Genomic DNA, 22,200 nt, shown 5'->3' on the forward strand with positions numbered 1-22,200 from the left:
CAGTTACCTTTGCTCTAAGCTAATTTGTTTTGTAAGACCAATTTTTATAAAATCCTTTACAGCAGGCTTTTATGGCAAGATAGGCTAATGAACTCATAATATAATATAACGTAATGGACACACTTGCTCACTACTTCTGACAAGTGTAGAATATATCCATCTTGGAGAGCTGGCTTCAACAATTTCGATGTGATTTCGCAGCCACTGTGAGAAAGGAGCCTCTGAGAATACAGAGGGAGCTTGGGTAACGTGTGCAGAAAGTTGTGGCTGCAGACTGGCCTCTGATGGCGTCAGTAACCACCTGGAATATAAACTTGTCAAGATTCTAGACCTGAACAAAACGGGGATACTGTTCGACAGACAAGAACTCAGAAAAGTTACCGCTTGTGTTCCCTTTCTGGAACAAACAAACAATATTTGCTTTGGTGTATTGGATCAACTCCAGCCAAACAAGAGAAGAATCCAAGAAAGAGAAAAACGTAGGATGTAAGAAATTGAAACTGAGAACTGCAAGGAAAGAAAAGCTGCTTTACGTGACAATGAACCATGAAATCTTCCAAGAGCTGATTCGAAACATTAAAAAAAAAAAAATGTCACAGAGACACACTGTTCAAGAAAGTCATGGACTGAAAATAAAGCAGGATATAGTTTATAAATGATCCCGAGAACCGAAGTAGCAGAAGGAGCAGTATTTTCTAGACCACGAAGGCCATGCCTCCTTCAGCCAGGTAATTTGGGGTGGGAGTGGGGATAGGGGGACTGACGGATGCTCTAATTTTGTGAACCATCATTTTGGATTTATAATAGTTGCTAACCACAAGTGTTTCCCCTGATGCACTTTGCTGTTTCTTTTTCCTTTGACTGCTTTTTATAGGCTAGTTTCACGGGATCTTTTTAGGTGATATATTCAAATTATTTACCAGTTGCTATGGCGTGAGTCCTAAGCATTTTCAACAAGTATTTATTGAGTGCCTTTGTGTGCCAGGCATTATTTTAGGTGCTTGGGATATACCAGTGAACAAAACAGTTCCTGCCCTAGTAGAGATTATCTTTTAGTAATGCAGACACATCAGAAACAATGAATCTAATCAGTAAGAGAAAATGGAAGAAAGGGAGCAGGAAAGAGGAGGATTGGGAATGCAGAGGGTGAGAATGGGGAGAGAAAAACATGGAATGGAAATTTTAAATCGGGTAGTCATGGAAGGCTTTGTTGAGAAAATGAGATTCAAGCAAAGATTCAACAGAGATGAGAGCATCAGGCAGGCAGGTATCTGAGGGTAGGGCATGGGGGCAGGGGAGGAGCTGTTGCCAAGCCCTCAGGCTGAAGTGCGCCTGATCTGCTCCAGGGACCTCAAGGAGCCACGGAGGCAGGAGTGGGGGCTGTAGGGGAAGCAGAGGGACAAGATGAGGGTCCTTTGTCCCCCAACGCCTCCCCAACCCCCCCACTCCCCCGCCCCGACTGCCACCAACCCAGAAGGAGTGCAGTTCTTACTCTGAATGACATCCCACCCACTGAAGCATCTTAAGCACAAAGGCCCAGAGTCTGACTTTCAACTTAAAATAATCACTGTCGGGGCTGCCCTGGTGGTCCAGTGGTTAAGAATCCACCTTCCAATGCAGGGGACTCAGGTTCCATCCCTGGTCAGGGAACTGTTAGTAAGATCCTACATGCTGCAAGGCAACTAAGCCTGTGCACCTCAACTAGACAAAAGTCAGAGCACCGAAACTACAGAGACGCCCCTGTAGGCCACAGTGAAGACCCTGTGCAGCTCCCGCTCCCGCCAAAATCGCTATGGCTGTTCTGATGAAAAAAGACTGCAGGAGGAATGGGAAGAAGCAAGAGGGTCTGTCAGGGGGCTGATGCTATCTTCTCGACCTGGATGACAACATCAGCCCCCTGACAGACCCCCTTGCTTCTTCCCATTCCTCCTGCAGATGGAAAGATGTGGGTTCTGGATACACTTCGAAAGTTAGAGAGCCCTTGGGATTTCCCGACCCACTGACTGTGGGAGTGAGGGAGAGACAGGGATAAAGGGCCACTCCTGGCCTTGAAGGATGGTGTCGAGCCAAGAGGGGCAGGAGCAGAATCCTGGGGGGCCCTTGCTGTGAGCTTCAGTGCTGTGGCTGAGTTAGGGGGTTCCCCAAGGAGGCGTCAAGACAGCAGGGGCACTTGGGGAGCTCTGGCGCTAGTGTAAAGCACCCACCTGCTATTTAGAGCCTGCTGTTGCAGGACACCTAAGAGATGCAGGTTCGATCCCTGGGTCGGGGAGATCCCCTGGAGAAGGGCATGGCAACCCACTCCACTGCTCTTGCCTGGAGAATCCCATGGACAGAGAAACCTGGTGGGCTATGGTTCATAGGGTCACAAAGAGTCGGACAGGACTGAAGTGACACAGCGCACACGGAAGCAAGCACAGTGTGTCTGTTCCCATGCTTCCCTGCTGACCGCAGTCCTGGACATCGTGCCTAGAGTTCAGCTTCCCCCAATCTTTTCTCTTGGAAAATGAACCTAAGTAAGCTTAGATCTTAAAGTTTTATTCATGTATTTGTTTGGCCACACCTCAAGGCATGTGGAATCTTGTTTCCCTGACCAGGGGTTGAACCTGTGTCCCCTGCGGTGAAAGCTCACAATCTTAATCATTGGAATGCCAGGGAAGTCCCTTAAACTTTTTATTTTTTTAATTAAAAAATAGGTTTGTAATTATCCAGCTAGACATCAGAGAGGTCTTCTGATTTTTATGGGACAGTTGACTAAGTTTAACTACCTGAAAACAAATGTTACTCATTAAGAGATATTAGTTAATTTAAAGATACCTAAAGTATACTAAACAAAAAAGAAAAAAATTAGGGAAATTCTGAGACCTTTGGACCCCCACAGTTTTTGTTCTGCTGTTTTTATTGGAAGGGCATTTTTAACTCAGGAGATGTTTTCTCATGAAAGGACAAACTTTTTCTATTTTGAATTTTCCTTTAAGGTCTATTGATCCGTTTTGTTGTTTAGTCGCTAAGTCGTGTCCCAACTCCTGTGATCCTGTGGACTGTAGCCCACCAGGCTCCTCTGTCCGTGGGATTTCCTAGGCAAGAATACTGGAGTACAAACTTTTAAATCAGAATGATGACTTTTCATTACAACTCTGTAAGTTGAAGATAATAATAATAATAAAAAAAGCATAACAACCCAACTGGCTCTTAATATTTCTCACATTAAAAAAAGAAGTTTTAGAGAAATCTCTAATGAATCTGATGAAATATTTGTCCAAAGTTCAGCAGCTCTTTCAGTTTCATTCCATACTTCTTATTTCAAAATGTTAGCAGGAGTTATTTCTGGGTAATGAGGTTGGAGTGACTCTTATTGTCATCTTTATAATTTCCATAGTTGTCAACACTTCTTAGGGAAGTGTCTTCTTTGTAATCCCTATGTGTGATACTTTTATAATCAGGAAGAGCCAAAACTATGATTTTTTAAGGTTGAATTAAAATACCCTTTGAGAACAAATGGCAGCTTCTCAAATGTCGACTCAGCAAAAAAGAATATTAACTAAACATTCTCTGAAACTCTCTTATGATTTTACTCCAGAAGGAGTCATTGTCTTAAATGGCTGGCTGGCTTCAGGAGGCTGCTTCCAAGAAGAATGCTGGCCCTGGCCAGTGAGTCTGGGTGCATGTGTGTGGGTGTGTATTTCCTGCTGTTTGTGGAAAAAGGACAGGTTGGTCAACAAGAACAAAGAGACCAACCCAATGGACATGATTGTCAACAAAGAGATGGCATGATTCATAGTTGCCAAGGAATATGAGGAACAAAAAAAGAGAAGGAAGTACGATCATATTGTGGGTGAAAGAATCAAACTTTAAGCAGAAATATTATAGGTAAAATAAAAGATTTTGCATTAGAAAAAATGTAATTTTAATTGGAAAAATCATTGTGAACTCATGACCTTTAACAAGAAATATGTTTTTCTGACTGCAGTCCATTAAGAGGTGCACTTCTGCCAACCCCTGACTCTCACTGAAATGACCTGAGACTTCTTGAAGGATGCATCTGCATCTTGGAGTAAGGAAAATTTAGGATAGGGATAGAAAACAAAGGTTTCAGACAGGTAATGGTAGAAGGATAAGGAAGCCATTGACTAAAATGCAACAGTTTTGACATCAAAAAAGAAAAACACAATTATGATTGACTGAAATGAGTTGAATGTGTGAAAATCTCAAGACAAAGAAGTTGGCATATAATTTCTTAAAAGGATAAATATACCAGAATATGTTAGCTTTAATTAATAGAGGAGTGTCAACAAATACAGATTTTTAAAATTAAATTAGTAGGCTTATACATTTTTTTTACTGTGTAGTTAGCAAAGTGTGACCACAAGAAATTAATGGGAGATGGATAGTTCTGGAAAAAGGTAGAAATTGTACCAAGAACAGGAAAGATGGATCAAGATCAGTGGTCACACACAATAAATAGAAATTATATATGTGGAGATCTCAGAGTAGATCAACCCCAAAGTTTTCTAAGATGAAGAATTACCCAAATATTCTGCAGGGGGAACCTCCAAAGCTCATTGTTAGTCATAATGAGATGTGATAAAGCACACATACATTTTTAATACTTGAAACAGACCCGGTCAATACTACTCATACATTCATATGATGAGACAGTAGGATTGGGCTCAGACGTAGGATGCACTATTATGGTGAGAGACACCAGACTCCAAGGGATGAATTTGTACAATCTATTGATGTAGCAAGTCAAGTTTAAATAGAAAAGAGGAGCTTGGGTTGGATAGAACACCCATGGATATATATATCCTGATAATATCCTGGTCCAGAATCAAGTGATTTACAATGCAGAAACCTAATATTGGCTGGTCAGAGATAGAAGTATTTTTTCTCTTGGTTCTGAAAATTACTGTAACCTTGCGAAGATATAGGGGGGAAAACTGCTGTGAACCTAGGAGAGTGTCAGATAATCCTGGAAAGGGAACACAAGGAAGTAATAAAAATATATACAGCCACGAGGAAGGTGAACATCGACATCCATAGTATTAAGACATGTAACCACTGAAGTGCAACTATCTAATAATGAGTTCTGTTATCACTGGGTGTTTGTGGACGTTTTTTCTGCTTTTATGATGTTCAAAGCATCCTAAAGGGGACAGGGAACTGGAATGTCACAGAGGCTGAGGCAAGAGGTCACCACCAAGAAGTCTGTGACCTTCAACAAAAAGATCAAGTCCTACCTGAAAGCCCCAGGGTTAAATAGGATTCAGTTCACACACTGTCTCGCCCTGGGATCTTTGGGAATCAGTCTATCTTGAAAAATAGCAGCAAGTCTCTTAATCATGCCTTCCTTGTCATCAGCTGCTTCAAGAGTTTGTTCTCCACTTACTGGGAAGAAAACCCCTCCTGGGAACCCAGAGGCCAAAGTTTCTCCATCGTCTAACCCATCCTTTGGGTTTTCAGCCTCTTTCTAATTTTCAGTTGGGAGCCTAAGAATGTCTTCTTTGTTGAGTCATTTGTGGCACTTGAAGCTACATAAATCTATAATTTGTTAGCTGTTTTTTTTCCAACTATTTTCTCAGCAAATAGCTGTCTATTTTTCATGTATCAGTCAACAGACTGTCAGAGGCCTTCTCCTGAAGTCACTTACTGTGGTGTTCCGAGCAGGTGCAAACTGCCCTCACGGGGGTTAGAGTCTAGTGGAGAAGACAGATGTGGCTCAATAAGCCACACACTGACACTAGCTAGAGAGGAAGGGTAAAAGGGGGCTAGGCATGGGATTAACAGGGGCTCTTGATCTAGGCTTGGGGTGAGGGGTGCTTTCCTTGAGAAAGTGATATTGAAGGGGAGGCATTTTCTGTGTGAAGTGGAGGAAGAGTGTTTTGAGAAGAATGCTATGCAAAAGCCAGGAAGAACCAGGCTGCAGTGCACAGACCCTGAGGAAGGTGGGTTCTGGACCCAGTTTCAATGTGTGTATATGGGTGTTTCCCCAAACATCCAACAAGCAATTATTGGGACACAGCCTGGGTGTCCTACAACTCAACTCAATTCTGACACCATCTACCTGGAGTTTGAGGTTTAAGGGCTCAGTTCTACGACATTGTCCTCCCCTTAACCCTCCATTCAGAGGCCAGTTTTCTCTTGGGGAGTGGGGAGGGAGGCTGAGCTTCGTGGCTTCCCCAGAGGCCAGTATGTATATATATTTTTAATATTTATTTATTCATTTTGGCTGCTCCAGGTCTTATTTGCAGCTGCTGCTGCTGCTAAGTCACTTCAGTCGTGTCCGACTCTGTGACCCCATAGACGGCAGCCCACCAGGCTCCCCCGTCCCTGGGATTCTCCAGGCAAGAACACTGGAGTGGGTTGCCATTTCCTTCTCCAATGCATGAAAGTGAAAAGTGAAAGCGAAGTAGCTCAGTTGTGTCCAACAGTGGTGTCCGACCCTTCGCGACCCCATGGACTGCAGCCTACCAGGCTCCTCCATCAGGGATCAAACCCATGTGCCTTGCATTGGAAGGTGGATTCTTAACCACTGAATGACCAGGGAAGTCCCCAGAGGGCAGTCTTAAGCCCAAGTTTTCACCTGTGCTTCTGACCCACTGGGTACAGATCAGAGGTTCCACCAACCCCTTCCTTAGGTTCTATTAATTTGCTAAAGTGGCTCAGAGAACTCAGAGAAACACTTTACTTACTAAATTACCGGTTTATTATAATAGGATATATACTCAGAAACAGGCAGAAGAGATGCCAAGGGCAAGGGATGGGGAAAAGTCATGGAACTTTCATGCTCTTTCCACACACCCGACTCTTCCCAGATCTCTTTGCGTTCACCAACCCAGAAGTTCTCCAAAGACCATCCTTTGGGGTTTTTAGGGAGGCTTCATTACATAGGCATGAATGATTACATCATTGCCTGTTGGCAGTTGATCCAACCTCCGGTCCCTTTTACTTCCTGGGAGGTCAGGAGGGCGGGACTGAAAGTTCCAACCTTCTAATCAAGTGGTTGGTTCCCCTAGCAGGCAGACCCCATCCTTACCAACAGTCACCTCATTAACATAAACTAGGGTGTGGTTGAAAGGGATTTGTTATGAATATCAAGACAATTTTATTGCTCTTATCACTTGGAAATTCCAAGGGTTTTAGGAACTCTGCCAAAACCAGGGACAAAGACCACGTATATTTTTTATCACACGATACCAGACTTGGGTGTTTTGAGTGTGAGGCACTGTGAGAAATTTAAGTGAGTAGTTGAATAGAAAGCAGTGGAGATTATTCTGGAAGGAGATAATTAATTTGACAGTCACTGGGAGATAAGCAGAGGTCCGGCAGGAAGCAGATGTATGCTCCAATTGTTCACTTTGAGGAGGGTTTAATAAAGGTGCTGTTTATAAAATTGTGAGTCAGGTTGAAGGAAATCTATTACAAAAGAGAGTAGTGTTCTGGGGCTTGCAAATAGGGAGCCATTAACCCTTCCAGCCCTGAAATGTTACTGAAAGTCAGAGAGAACTGTGTGCAGAGGGGAGGAGCCTAACAGTAGCTCTGGACTTTGGCATAGGGACACTGCCTTCAGAAATAGATCTCCTGGCTCATCTCCTGCCCTCTGGTCTCTTGTTTACACCTCCCACCTGAAACATCCGAATGGGGACTCCCTGATGGTCCAGTGGACAGGAATCTGCCAATGCAGGGGACATGGGTTTGATCTCTGGTCCAGGAGGATTCCACATGCTGCAGAGCAGCTGAGCCCAGGCACCACAACTACTGAAGCAAGGGGAGCCGCCACAGTGAGAAGCCCCTTCGCCGTGACAAAGGGTAGTCCCTGCTCTCTGCAACTAGAGAAAGCCCGCGAGCAGCAATGAAGACCCAGTGCAGCCGAAAAGAAATTAAAAATCAAAACAAAACAACCCAAACAGAAGCACAGGGAAAGGGAGCCTGAGGTAGTCCATCCAGGGTCCCCTCCAGAGCCCACAGTGGGAGGAGAAAGGGCAGAGATGGCATCTGGAGGGGTAAACAGAAGATGGCACAGGTGGTAATTTAAACCTCGGACCAGACAGGAGGCCAAAAGAGGCCTGAGACAGTTTTGAGTACTTGAAACGTTGGACACTGGGCTGAAGGAGGATGAGCAAACCACCCCAGGAGACAGAGGAGGAGCGGCCAGAAGGAGCAGAATCACCAAGACTATCCTAGAAGCTAATTTAAGGCCAAGACAATTGTCAGTTTTTACAGAAATAATTACCCACTCCCAGAGGCATACTTTTCTTGCTTTTATCTATTTTCTCTGCTAGAGCCCAGAAGCTGGGAAAATGGAATTGGCTTTGGGTCCCTCTCTTGACCCCAACCGACCCTATCTAAGGCAAGGACCCCTTTAAGGCACCCCCAGCAGTATTGCCTGGTGCCTCTTCTAGACAGAAGGTGAATGTTTAGGTCTGAATTCTAGTGAGCTATAGGACCTTGAGCAAATTACTTAATTTTCCAGTTTACCTGTCTGGAAAATGGGAATGGTAATTGTTGTGAGAATTAATTCAGGTATTAATTGAAGTTTCAGGGCCATAATAAATGCTCCAAAGTGCTAGGTATTAATAGTTTAGGTCCATTAATGCCTGGGATATGGTGGATGTTCAATAAATACTTGTTAAATGAATAAATTGTTCTAGTTGAAAAAATATTATCACTCTGCCAATGCAAGTTATCCCTGGCCTGGGAATTAAGATCCCACATGCCATCCAATGTGGCCAATAGATAAATAAATACATAAACATAATATCAATTTAAAAAAAGGATGGACACTTCTTACCTGACTGGCAACCATAAGACATTTTATGGAAAAAATAATTGAAAATCTTTAGAGTTTTAACATTTCTATTATAGTAACAAAATAAAAATATTAACTTTAATAGTAATCTAAGTATTATGTTAATTGAATAATCAAACTTTTGACTTTCAGAGAAGGAAGTGCATAGATTGATACCAAGATTGATACCATTGTTACTCAGAACACTGAAAGGAAACTTGGACTCACAGATGTCCGGAAGTCAAAAGTGTTCTGGAAGTTTCCCAGGCAGGGATGGGGCATGGTTGGGCATGAGGATAAGGATAAGGATAAGGCAGGGCAGGTGAGCTTCTGAGAGTAAGGAAAGGTCTTATAACAGGGAGTGCAAGGTACTGACACAGAAAATGTTTAGTTTGCCTTAGTTTATTTATAATTATTTGTTTTTGTTAAACTGAAGTTCTTCAGATGAAAAAGGAATGCATATGACTATGGTTGTGTAAGAGAATGTCCTTGTTCTTGCTGCTGCTGTTGCTAAGTCACTTCAGTCGTGTCCGACTCTGTGGGACCCCATAGACGGTAGCCCACCAGGCTCCCCCGTCCCTGGGATTCTCCAGGCAAGAATACTGGAGTGGGTTGCCATTTCCTACTCCAATGCAGGAAAGTGAAAAGTGAAAGTGAAGTCGCTTAGTCCTGTCCGACTCTTAGCGACCCCATGGACTGCAGCCTACCAGGCTCCTCTGTCCATGGGATTTTCCAGGCAAGAGTACTGGAGTGGGGTGCCATTGCCTTCTCCATCCTCGTTCTTATGCGCTATGTAAAGTACTTAAAAGCAAAGGAATTCTGAGGTCTGCAAATTACCCTTAAATAAATGATTAAAAAAACAAGAAATGTGTCTATCTATACCTATAACTATCTAGTGAGAGAGAGTGATAGGCAAATAAGACAAAATGTGAAAAGTTGATGATTTAGATGAAGTGTATATTGAAATTCATTGCACTTTACTTTTTATTTAAAATTTTTTTCAAAATAAAGAGTGGGGGAAAATGGTAACACATGTTTATTATAGAACAATTGAGAAAAAAATAGAAACATTGAAAGAAGAAAAAATACCCATAATTCCACCATCTAAAGACAGTCAATGTTGATGTTTTGGTGTATTTTCTTTCATTTTTCTTAGGCACTTAAATGATATTGCTATATATACACACAGACCCACTGATAGTTTAAATTTAAACAAGACATGTTTGAATAGCACATTGTTTCAATTTAGATGAGTAGACAGGAACCAGAAATAATTTTAACATTCCGAAGTTTTCTGAAGACTCTAAAGTTGGATATTCTATTGCATGTATCCTACTGCATAGCCATACACGAGCTATTTTTCTATTGTAGTACCTAGGGCAGTATGGTACAGTGGTCAGAGCCCAGGTATGGTGGTCAATTGCTTGGGTTTGAATCTGGCTTACTCACTTGGTGACCTTGAGGAAGTTTCCTAACTTTCTGATTCTGCCTCCTCCTCTGTAAAGTGGGGATCACAAAGGGTATTGGGAGGATGAAACAAGTTAAATGTGTAAAGTCTTCAGAAAAGTGATAGGCGCCTCACCGTCACCACCATTATCATCACCACCACCACATTTATCATATCATTATTACCATCACTACCACCACCATCATCACTATTATTTGCTTGAGGAACCAGATGATAAGGATGACTCAGTAGGTTATTTTTGTTTTGTTTTATTTTGGTTTTGATTCTTAAACCAAGGCGACCACGGTCCTCAAGCATTCACAATCCTTAGAAGTCACCTGCAGATGGTGATTAATCTGAATCTCAAAGGCACAAAATCAGCTTATTTCTCTCTCTGCTGGTGCCATCACCACAAAAGCAGCAATGACAAGAGAGCACCATTCTTTCTTTTTACTTTCTACCTTTCTCCCCACCCTCCTTACCAAGTCTTCCTGATCTTGCCACTTGCCAGCCTTAATTTCTCGCTGAAACTATCTCAGCCTCAGATATCCTCAGCTGACATGCCTTCCCAGAACCTTAATGTCATTTTCTATTCTGCCTGGAATACAGCTGTTTCACGCCAGCACTTGTGGGGTAGCATTGTATCAAGTTAGCTTAAAAGAGCTCATCTCTGGCTATACAGAGTTCTTCCATCCTTACTTTTGTTTTGTTTTGAAATTTTGTAACTCCCTCTCCTACTGAGATTATGGAAGAACAAGAGAAGATAAAAGGTAACCTTATTGTATTTCATGGGAAACATTAAACATCTGAAAAACCTAAATATACCACAGTCTGCCTAGAGAATATTCTGGCAGTGAGTAACAACAGCCATGAAACTTTTCAAACCTTTAACCCGGTATTACCAGTTTGGGGAATATACCCCAAGGAAATAACCCAAAAGGGAAAAAAAATGTGATTCATGCAAAGATGTTCATGTGCTGCTATTTATAAGAGTGAAGAATTGGAAATAAGCCAAACGCCAAATAAGGGAATGGCTCGGCAAATTATGGTATAGTGACATGAGGAAATACCAGGCAACGATTTTCAAGGATGGGAATGTAGCCTCTGCTGGCTCTAGGGAATGCGTAGATTATTTTAAGTGACAAAGAACACCAAATGGAAAATTTGCAACTGTGTAAAATGTGTGTTGGGCAAAAAAGTTGGGAGGCGGATCTTGAGGAAAGGAAAATGTTGTTCAGAGTTGAGGGTGGTATGACTGCTGTCAAGATGCTTGTGAATTACTGGCAAGTTGTATCTGCTGTAAAGTTGTAATGGTAATATCTTCTGGGGCCTGACCCTTTCAAGAGCTATTTGAGCACAGAAAGTGGATAATTATAAATCAACCAGTGGGCTTGGTTTTGCAGCCAAACATCTTCACAGTTAGGTGCCAAAGCCTGGGAAAATATGAACTCTGGCATCAGAAGTCTTTGCTCTAGAATCTAGAGACACTAACAGTTGCAGAAAAGACATTTGTTGTGTAGTCGCTAAGTCATTGTCTGACTCTTTGTGACCCTGTGGAGTGCAGCATGCCAGGCTTCCCTGTCCTTCACTATCTCCCGGAGTTTGCTCAAAAGACATGCTGGGTTTTAAAACCTGTTTGGAGGAACTTCCCTGATGGTCCTGTAGTTAGCACTCTGTGCTTCCACTGCAGGGGGCTTGGGTTTCGGCCTAAGATGCCTCATGCTGCATGGCATGGCCAAAAAAAAAAAAACTTGTTTGGAATCAGACCCCTGGCACATGAATCCTCAGATCGTGCTAAGAGTTCACCAATAACCAGCCAAGTGGTGGGGATATATTTTTTTTAATGGGGAGGGAGAAGGAAATTAGATTTCAGAGGCCAGAATATTTCAGAGATGCCAAATAAATATTTACCAAAATAACATTACTTCTTCAATTACTTTCACAAAGTCAGGCCTACAGTAGACGCACACTTTAAAAAAAAAAAAAAAAAAACTAGGAATGCAAGAGTTCAGAATGGGAAACTGGAGAGTCATAGCAAGAAACTAACAGCATGGAGCTGTGAGAAAACAGGAAAGGGAAAAAAATATGAAGGAGATGGATAGATATTTGTGGCAAGTTCAGGGGTATATCAAGTATTTTTAAAAATAATATTATCTTGAGTATGAATTAATTTTTAACAACTAGTAAACAAGGAAACACATCCGCTGGAATGAACTATTATTAAAGTTTACACATCATTTTAAAAGTCATTTTTTTTCTAGTGAATTCTTACCTTATCATCTGAAGGCTATTTGGCCTGGAATGAGAATTTTTTCCTTTCTCAGTCTTAACTTGGGCAGTAAGACACAATCAAATTTGGATTCTTTTTTTTCACCAACAGTTCACAGGAATTACAACAGGAGCCTGCACCAATAGTATGGGACACTGAATTTTGTAGTGATGAGACATCAAAGACGAATCTCATTTCTTCCGTTTTCTCCAAAGAAGTCAAGTCCTAGTTCAGGGGAGTTAAGCACCAGTGTTATGCCGTGTGTCTTAACTACATTCTTTGTTTGTTCATCGAAGAATGTGTTTTGTTTTACTCATTCCTCTCCCTGGTGATTTAACAACATGTTAAGTACATCTAGAACCTTTGGGTGGAGGGGGGCAGTTTTTCTCCCATACTCTTACAATTGGTGGCTCCTTGTCAGACCCCGCCTCTGCCAGACCCCGACCCTGTTACCCTCAACCTGTCTACACATTTTATCCTGTGTTTAATCATGTCCACATCTGTGGATCCCTAGAAAAACATTCAGCTTCAGGGTCTCTAGAAAAGTCCTGGAGTCGAGAGTGGTTTTACTTGCAGGAACCCGGATGCCACAACTCCTGTTACTTTCACAGGTTGACCTTATTGGAGGGAAAGGTCTTAGAATTTAGAATGATAAATCTCTCACCTCAGAGAGAACTGAAAGAGGGGCTGCCTGGTACACCACAATGATGCCTTGGCACAGCGGTGCCCTGACATTGAGTTGAAAAACATCTGCTGGAGGAAAGTTCTCTCGAATAAACTGATTGAGCCACCCCTTTTCTGGTTTGTCAAAGGTTTCTCAATCCTGGTGTGCTATTAACATTTGAGGCAAGTTAATTATTTGTTGGGGGGAGAGGGGGTTGTGTTTACAGTTTATGTGACTTCTACCCACTAGAAACTAGTAGCAACCCCTCCAGTTTCTCTCCATCTCCTCCAGTTTTGATTACCAGAAATGTCCCCAGGCACCATCAAATGTTACCTGGGAAGCAAAATGGCACCCAGTGGAGAAGAAGTGTTGGTTGATTAGATATTGTGTGTGGACATGATCGTATTTGAGCAACAGTATGTATCCCCATCTCTGTAAAGAATGGAACATTCCAACTTCATCTGCTCTGCCCTTGGCTTCCCAGCTGGCTCAGCCCAAAATAAAACTTGTTTTCATTCCTGACGTTTCATTAAGCTCTACTCCAACACTTTCTTATTCATCCTCAAATCTCTTCCCCCAGTTAATCTTCCTCAAGGATTGATTATTATTGGAATTCCCCAAAGAAAACCTGTAACAACTTGGAGCTTGGAAACTTTGAGCCCTTTCAGGTGAGAGAGCCCTAAGTGGCAGAATCCTCCTCAGGTTTTTTCTTTTTTGTGGCTGTGGACCACCAGGGGGTCCGTGCTTCCTGTAGAGGAAGCTCATAACTTCAACCACTGGACCACCAGGAAGTCCCCTTTTATTTTTCTTAGAAATGAGTTGAGTTCAGCCAACCCTCAACTTGAGAAATTAACTCACTGGTCTGACAGTTATTATGTTTGGGGTCACCTGCCCTTTGGAATTTCTTAGAAGCATATCATGCAGCTGTGTGGAGCTTTGTAGGTAGGAAATGAGAAAGGGCAGAGTTCTGGAGATAACAGTTTGGCGGCCGCTGTGAGTAGCGAGCCTACTGACAAAACTTGGAGAGCAAATCAAAGCCTGGAGCTGCTGCATCAGCTTTTCCTGAATCAGCTCTGATGCCTGTCAACAATGAGGGCCCCCCCTGAGGCTCTTCCAGAGCAAAGGAGCCCTTTGGAGTCTCTGACATGGTGTCCATGGTGGTTTCTCTGTGGTCTGGAGGGAGACATGATGCCTCTGTCATTTCACTGCAGTCATTGTATGGAGGGCAAGATGGACTGGTAAGGAGGGCATTGGTAGTCTAATGACATTGAGACAGGGTTTCCCTGGTGGCTCAGTGGTGAAGAATCTGCCTGCCAATGCCAGAGAAACAGGTTCGATCCCTGGTCTGGGAAGATCCCACATGTGGAGGAGCAAGCGAGCCCATGTGCCACAACTACTGTGACTGTGCTCTGGAGCCTGTGAAGCACCGCTGCTGAGCCCACGCATTGCAGCTACTGAAGCCTGTGAACCCCAGAACCCGTGCTCTGCAACAAGAGAAGCCACCACAGTGAGAAGCCCGTGCACCGCAAGTAGAGAGTGGCCCCTGCTCACTCATAGCCAAAGCAGCAACGAAGACCCAGCACAGCCATAAATAAACAAAATTATATAAACAAATAAAGACATGGAGACAGGCTGAGACCTGGGGCCCTTTGTTGCAGTGCTACAGTGCTTGCACCTGGACAAACGTCTCTCTGAGTGATAAAATACAAGGAAACTTTAAGGGAACAAAAATAGCTGCATGACTGTGTAGTTGGGGCAAATTCTGAACAACAAGATAAAAAGACACAGAAAGGAACTTCCCTGGTTATCCAATGGTTAAGAATACACCTTCCAATGCAGGGGACGCAGGTTCAATCCCTAGTCGGGGAACTGAGATTCCACATGCCACAGGGCAACTAAGTCTGCCACTGCAGACCACATCTAGAGAGAAGCCCACTCACGGCACGAAGACCCAAAGCAGCCAAAAACAAATAAATAAAAGCTACAAAAAGACCAAAAACCCCAACTGCCAATTCTGAGAAGCTGGAAGCAAAAACAGGTTGTCAGGATCAAAAGCAGAGTACTGCACATGTCCCCTGCACTCAATATCACCAAAGGGGTGGGCAAACCACCTAAGCCACCCTGCCAGCCCAACCCCTGGATGCACCCCTACCCTCACTTTATGTAAGGAACAAGCTCGCCCCTCCTTGGGAAACAAGGAAGGGAAACTGTTGCTTGTTTTTGCCATCCCAGTGCTGCAGCAGGGGCCCCACTGTAGCCTTCCCTACATTTCTTGTCCAGCCTCTAGTCAATCTGTATTGATTGGGGAAGGTCAAGAACCCTGGTTGGTAACATAATTCACGCCACTTGGGCTATTAGTTAAGCCTATTTGTACTTGCCCAAAGGCTTCCTTGAATTCATTACTAGGGAGATCAAGTAGGAATCAGTGGCAGGGTTGCCAGTGGGCTGGGGTTGAAGAAGGAGACTGGAGGGAAAGACAGAGGTGAAAAGATGGCATTCTTTTCAAGGTGGCATGCCACAGCCAGAGTCCAAAAAGTTTCATCATGGAAAAGAAGGAATCAGATTTTCATTCTTTTTGGTCTGGAGAGAAGAATTGCAGCTCTTAAAGACTGGAATTCCCTGGATGTCTCTGGTGGTCCAGTGGCTAAGACTCCATGCTCCTAATACAAGGGTTTGGGTTCAATCCCTCGTCAGGAAACTAAATTCCACAGGCTGCAACTATGATGAAGAGCCCTCATGCCGCAACTAAGACCCGGAGCAGCCAAATAAACAAAATAAAAATTTTAAAAATCCCAAACAATTGGAATCCCCAATTCTGTAATGGCACAGAATGAGAGAAATCCAGTTAGCCATCAAACGTTGAAGTGCAGTTGAGCTGAGCGGAAGGCAATAACCATGGAATGTGAATCAGAAGAAGCCAGAAGACGGCAGAAAAGAAAGCACTGAAAAGCTGCTGACTGGAAAACTACCCTCATGCTAAAAAATCCCCATAAAAACATCAAGTCGTTTCTTGTTGTAGTTACACTCCTGCCCTGGAAAGATTTATGAAAGCAAAGGAAGACAGGAGCACATAACTTAATTAGGAACAGGCTACCTTGAACACAGTTATTCAATAGCTGTGGCTTAATTTGCTTAACAGACGCTGGTCCTGGTTCAAATATACTGGCTCTACTAGTCACTTATGTCTTTCACTTCTGTGGTAACTGCTGCTTGTTGACCTCACTGCTCAGGTAAATGCTGGAGTCAGGCAAAGAGATTGTTCTCTGCTAAGAAGCATGAGACCTGAGGAGAGGTTACTCATGCTTAGGTTAGGTTACTCACTTAAAAGAGCTGTTTTACCTCTCTAGACCTTCATTTCTGTATCTATGAAATGAAAAAAATATTTTTTGAATAGAATTAATAGTGAACACCTTAAAAAAAATAAGGGCCAATTCAGGAAAAAGAAAAATATTCTGAACTTTTTCTCTTTTTATTAAGAAGCCAGCAACCCAAAGGCAGCTTTTTTACCTTTTGCTCTACAATTAGGTCTTGGACTCTGGGTTGCCCATCATTGGACTATATGACTGCTGATTTCTCTTCCAGATGAATTAGGTTCTTGGTTCCCTAATGGAAGTGACTTATTGACTGCTTTGTCATATCATTTCTAGTCAGTTCTTTCCTTAATAACATCATCAGAAGGCTCTTTGGACAGAGTGTTTTTCATTCTCAAGAGGCTTTTGAAAATCTCCTGGATACAAATGATATTGTGGCATTTTATTTACACATATGTGCCTTAAAGGCATCTGTCTTAGTTTGGCAATTACTGCAGAGTCAAATCAATAAACCTTAATAATTCAACAGCTAAAGTAACGATTTTCAGAAAACAATTCAGCGAAGTTTGACAGTTTACAAACAACTAGTCGGTTGATTAGGACTGGAACTTCAAATATCCATGTGTGTCTTCGAATGAAATACTCTTGGAACAATAAATCATTACCAACAAAAGTGGGAAGTGCCCACTGATATTTCATCATGTAAATCTGATCACCTGATCAGTCTTGCTTTGAAACCCTCCCAAAGCAAAAAATTAGACAATGCAGCCATGAAATTAAAAGACTCTTACTCCTTGGAAGGAAAGTTATGACCAACCTAGATAGCATGTTCAAAAGCAGAGACATTACTTTGCCAACAAAGGTCCATCTAGTCAAGGCTATGGTTTTTCCTGTGGTCATGTATAGATGTGAGAGTTGGACTGTGAAGAAGGCTGAGCGCCAAAGAATTGATGCTTTTGAACTGTGGTGTTGGAGAAGACTCTTGAGAGTCCCTTGGACTGCAAGGAGATCCAACCAGTCCATTCTGAAGGAGATCAGCCCTGGGATTTCTTTGGAAGGAATGATGCTAAAGCTGAAACTCCAGTACTTTGGCCACCTCATGCAAAGAGTTGACTCATTGGAAAAGACTCTGATGCTGGGAGGGATTGGAGGCAGGAGGAGAAGGGGACGACAGAGGATGAGATGGCTGGATGGCATCACCAACTCTATGGACGTGAGTCTGGGTGAACTCCGGGAGTTGGTGATGGACAGGGAGGCCTGGTGTGCTGCGATTCATGGGGTTGCAAAGAGTTGGACACAACTGAGTGACTGATCTGATCTGATCTGATGTAGGGTATGATCCTAAGAAATCAAAAGAGATGGCAAAACCAAGAGCACTGTAAAACTTTTCCTTTCTAGACCTTTGGGAAAACAGTCAGACACGACTGAGCGACTTCACTTTCACTTTTCACTTTCATGCACTGGAGAAGGAAATGGCAACCCACTCCAGTGTTCTTGCCTGGAGAATCCCAGGGACGGGGGAGCCTGGTGGGCTGCCGTCTATGGGGTCGCACAGAGTCAGACACGAATGAAGCAACTTAGCAGCAGCAGCAGCAGTTCCTTAAAAGGTTAGATGTAGAGTTACCATTTGACCTGGAAGTTCCATTCCTAGGGATATACCCAAGAGAAATGAGATCATACATCTATACAAAAACCTGTACACAGATGTTCATAGGTTCATAGCAGTATTGCTCATAATATCCAAAAAAGTAGAATCAATCCAAATATCCATCAACTAAGGAATGGATAAACAAAATTTATCCACGCAATGAAATATTCTTTGCCTATAAGAAGAAATGAAGTACTGATACATGTTATAACATAGATGAACCTTGAAAACATCATGCTAAATGAAAGAAGCCAGACCCCAAAGGTCACATGTTGTGTGATTCCATTCATATGAAATGTCTAGAATAGGCAGATTTGTGAGACAGACAGTAGATCAGTGGTGGCCGAGGGTGGAGCAGGTTGAGGTGAGATGGAGGTGACTTCTAATGGGTGTGGGGTTTCTTTTTTTTTTAATTTTTTAAAATTACTTATTTTATTTTATTTTCGGCTGTGCTGAGTCTTCATCGCTACACGTGGGCTTTCTCTAGTTGCAGTGAGCATAGGCTGCTCTCTAATTGAGGGTGTGGACTTCTCATTGTGGTGGTTTCTCTGGTGGAGCCTGGGTTCCAGAAGTTTGGACTCAGTAGTTGTGGCACATAGGCTGACTTGCTCCGTGGAATGTGGAATCTTCCCAGACCAGGGATCAAACCTGTGTCCTCTGCATTGGCAGGTAGATTCTTATCCAGTGGACCATGAGGGAAGTCCCACTGTGGGGTTTCTTTATGGAGTGACAGAAAATGTTTTAAAATCGATTTGTGGTGATAGTTGTACAATTCTCTGAATATGCTAAAAACCCTAGAATAGTTCACTTTGTAATTGTACAGTATGTGAACTACATCTCAATAAAGTTGCTATAAATTTTTCAAATCTATTATAAATTTTGTTAAAAAACAGAAACAAAAACTTCAAGCCCTTGGTCTCTCCATGGTGAAGCAGGATTGGCTCAGGCAGCAGAATTTGCATTTTCTTAATGGGTCTGCTTTCCTAGGCCAAGAAGACAATTGTATGGTGTGTGTGTGTGTTTGTATCATCCTTAAACCCATCTCCTCAAAATGAAAAGACTGCTAGACCAATCTATCAAATTGTGTTATAACATAACGTGGACCTTGGTCAAACTTGTGGATTATTTTCAAATATCTTTTGATATTGATTTAACATAATTCAAACATAATTAATAATAATTCTAACATAAATCTAGCATACTATAGATCTACAGTAATAAGAGAATAGACTCTGTATGATTTCAGTACCTTTAAACCATGAAATCTTTGCATCTTATTTTATGTCCCTGGATATGGTCCAATGTCTCTTAATTTACACTCTATGGGAACTTGAATAGAATTTGTATCCTACTGTTGTGTGAAAATTATATAAATTTTAATTACGTTGAATTGGCTCATGGTGCTTTTCAAGCCTACTATATCCTTCTACTTTTCTGTATATTCATTCTATTAATTTTTGAGAGTTTTCTATTGAAACTCCAACTAAAAATCTTGATTTATTTACTTAAAAAATAATTGTAATATATAGCAGAATTATATGTAACTTTGTTCTGTTTTCCAAGTCTCCTGTAAATGTGTTATCATACTTTCATAATTTAAACAAAGAAAGAAATAAAAAGAATAAAATGGTTATTGGTCATTTAAACTTACTGTCATCCTGAGGATTCACAAGTCATGTCTAAAGTAAACATATATCTGTAACTTGAGGAGCAGATCTGTGATCAAAATGTGCTAATACATTGGTTATTTTACAAATTGATCATGGGCTGACACTCTTCTCAACTTTACCCATCATGAGTTCTTAGCCTTTGTGTTAGCTGCTCAGTCAGGTCCAACTCTTTGAGACCACATAGATTGTAGCCCACCAGGCTCCTCTGTCCATGGGACTCTCCAGGCAAGAATACTGGAGCGGGTTGCCATGCCCTCCTCCAGGGGATCTTCTCCACCCAGGAATTGAACCTGAATCTCCTGCACTACATGCAGATTCTTTACCATCTGAGCCACCAGGGAGGCCCTCTTAGCCTTTAGGGCTGTCCATTTCTAGCCTTTGCCTGTCCCAGTGAAAGATAGCAGTCCTGCACTGGTGGAGTCTCTGATCTAAAAATCTTCCACAGGATTTCTTTACGTTCTACCCTTTTATATAGATCTATACCAAAACTTCTTTGTGGTAATTCTCTCTTTTTGTGCTATCTTGATTGTAGATAGTAAGTTAGTTTCTGACCCAGAGGCTCAACATGATTTTTAGGCCCTTGCTTTTTTTTTTTTGCCACGCTGCATGAATTGTGGGATTTCAGTTGCCTGACCAGGGATCGAACCCAAACCCTCAGCAGTGAGAGGGAGGAGTCCTAACCACTGGATTACCAGGGAATTGCCTTAAGCTCTTTCTTAGAAGAAAGAAAAGAAAGAGCTAAAGTTGTTTTAGACACTGCTGTTAACTAATATTGTTATGCCTGTTTCAATAGTGAGTTTATGAAATGAACTTTGAAAAATGGTATCTTCATACTTAGAAACCAGTACTAGCCCACTGGGAGGGTCAGTCTAAGTTTTATAATGTCCTTTGGCCACAAGAAATCAAAATCTCTGTGGTCTGTGTTATGAGCTGTGTCTGGTATCCGAAGGATGATTTGGTGCAGCCACTCGTCTTACTGGCATCCGTGGAGTAGAGGAGAGAGGATGAACTCTGGAGTCAGACTGCCTGGTTCTTAAACTGGCTCCTCCATTCTGGACCAGCTCCCTAACGCCTCTGTGCCTTTTCATGTGTAATGTGAGGATAAATTCTAACACCCACCTTACAGAGATATTGGGAGAATTAAGAGAGTTTACCGTATAAATAAAATGTATAAGTAAAAACAGAGCCTGGCATATATTAAGCACAAATTTCATCTTTTATTATGCGTCTTTATCAACCTGACCAACTACTGGGGGCGGGGGCATTGTTTACTTTCTGCCAGAACTCTATTGCAAAGAATCTGGCTTTGGTCCTCGAGGGCAAATAAACCATCCAGGATGGGGACCATGCCCAAGCAGTGGGGTTCAATTCAAACTGAACAAGACCATTTCTCTTCTCCCCTGATGAGACCATTAGCATCTCAGAGGTGCCTGGTGCTAGCCCCCCCAACAATCCCAAAGAAATCAAATTCCGTAGGACTCAACTTTCCCTAAAGATTCACATCCCAAAGTTCTTTTTCTTTTTTTAAATTTCTGCTGCTGTGCTCAGGCTTTCTCTAGTTGAGGTGAGTGGGGACTACTCTCTAATTGCAGTGCTCAGGCTCAACAGTTGCAGCTCACAGGCTCTAGAGCATGGGCTCAGTAATTGTGGTACATCAGCTTGGTTGTCTCAAGGCATGTGGGATCTTCCCAAACCAGGGATTGAACCCATGTCCCCTGCATTGGTGGGCAAACTCTTAACCACTGGACCACCAGGGAAGTCCCCAGCATTCTGACATGAATGATCAGGTCTCACGCTCAGTAGATCCAGAGTTATGCTGGTGAGTCAAGGCTTTTGGAGGTTGGGACCCTGCACCCAGGATGAAATAAATCCTGGAGCGACACTTTCAGTATCTCTGAGCATCCTTTGCTGCTATAACTTGCTCTGTTCAGACTTCCTTTAACTGTAACCAAAAACCTTGCTGACACCAGGATATTGGATTCCATAGTCTGTTCAGACTTTTTTTTTTTTTTTTTTTAATCCTTTGGGCAACACTGCACAGGGTGTGGGATCTCAGTTTCCAGACCAGGGATGGAACCTGTGCCAGGGTCCTAACCACTGAGCAACCGGAGAACTCCCAAGTTGGCTCAGCCTTATTCTGCTAGTACAACTTACATTCCCTGATTGCTTAGTTCAGTAGTGATCCTGCCTGTCTGCTCTCAAGTTGCAGTTTGACCCCATAAAGCAACTCGTGCTGCGCTGTGGTCTGGTAACTAACGTTCCATCTTGGCCAACGATATTGTGCCTATGTTGATATGCTCAACTCTGCCTGTGTCCTTGTTGACACTTTACAACTCTCTGAAGCCCTGTTGGGACTTCTGGCCCAACCCAAGACAAAACAGCTTCCTTTTTCAAAAAGAAAATGTA

General features: G+C 42.5%; 1 long non-coding RNA gene across 1 annotated transcript in view; it reads left to right on the plus strand.

The window, feature by feature from the left end:
- Positions 1-203: 203 nt before the first annotated feature.
- Positions 204-22,200, plus strand: part of LOC147351545 (uncharacterized) — a 34,019-nt gene continuing 12,022 nt past the window's right edge. The window contains exon 1 of the long non-coding RNA XR_015147575.1: positions 204-728. This is a non-coding gene — a long non-coding RNA (uncharacterized LOC147351545). The remainder of the gene's footprint in view (positions 729-22,200) is intronic.

This window comes from Bos grunniens, chromosome 19 (assembly GCF_055505025.1).
Source record: "Bos grunniens cultivar Pamir isolate PY7600 chromosome 19, Bosgru_T2T1.0, whole genome shotgun sequence".
Taxonomy (NCBI): domain Eukaryota; kingdom Metazoa; phylum Chordata; class Mammalia; order Artiodactyla; family Bovidae; genus Bos; species Bos grunniens.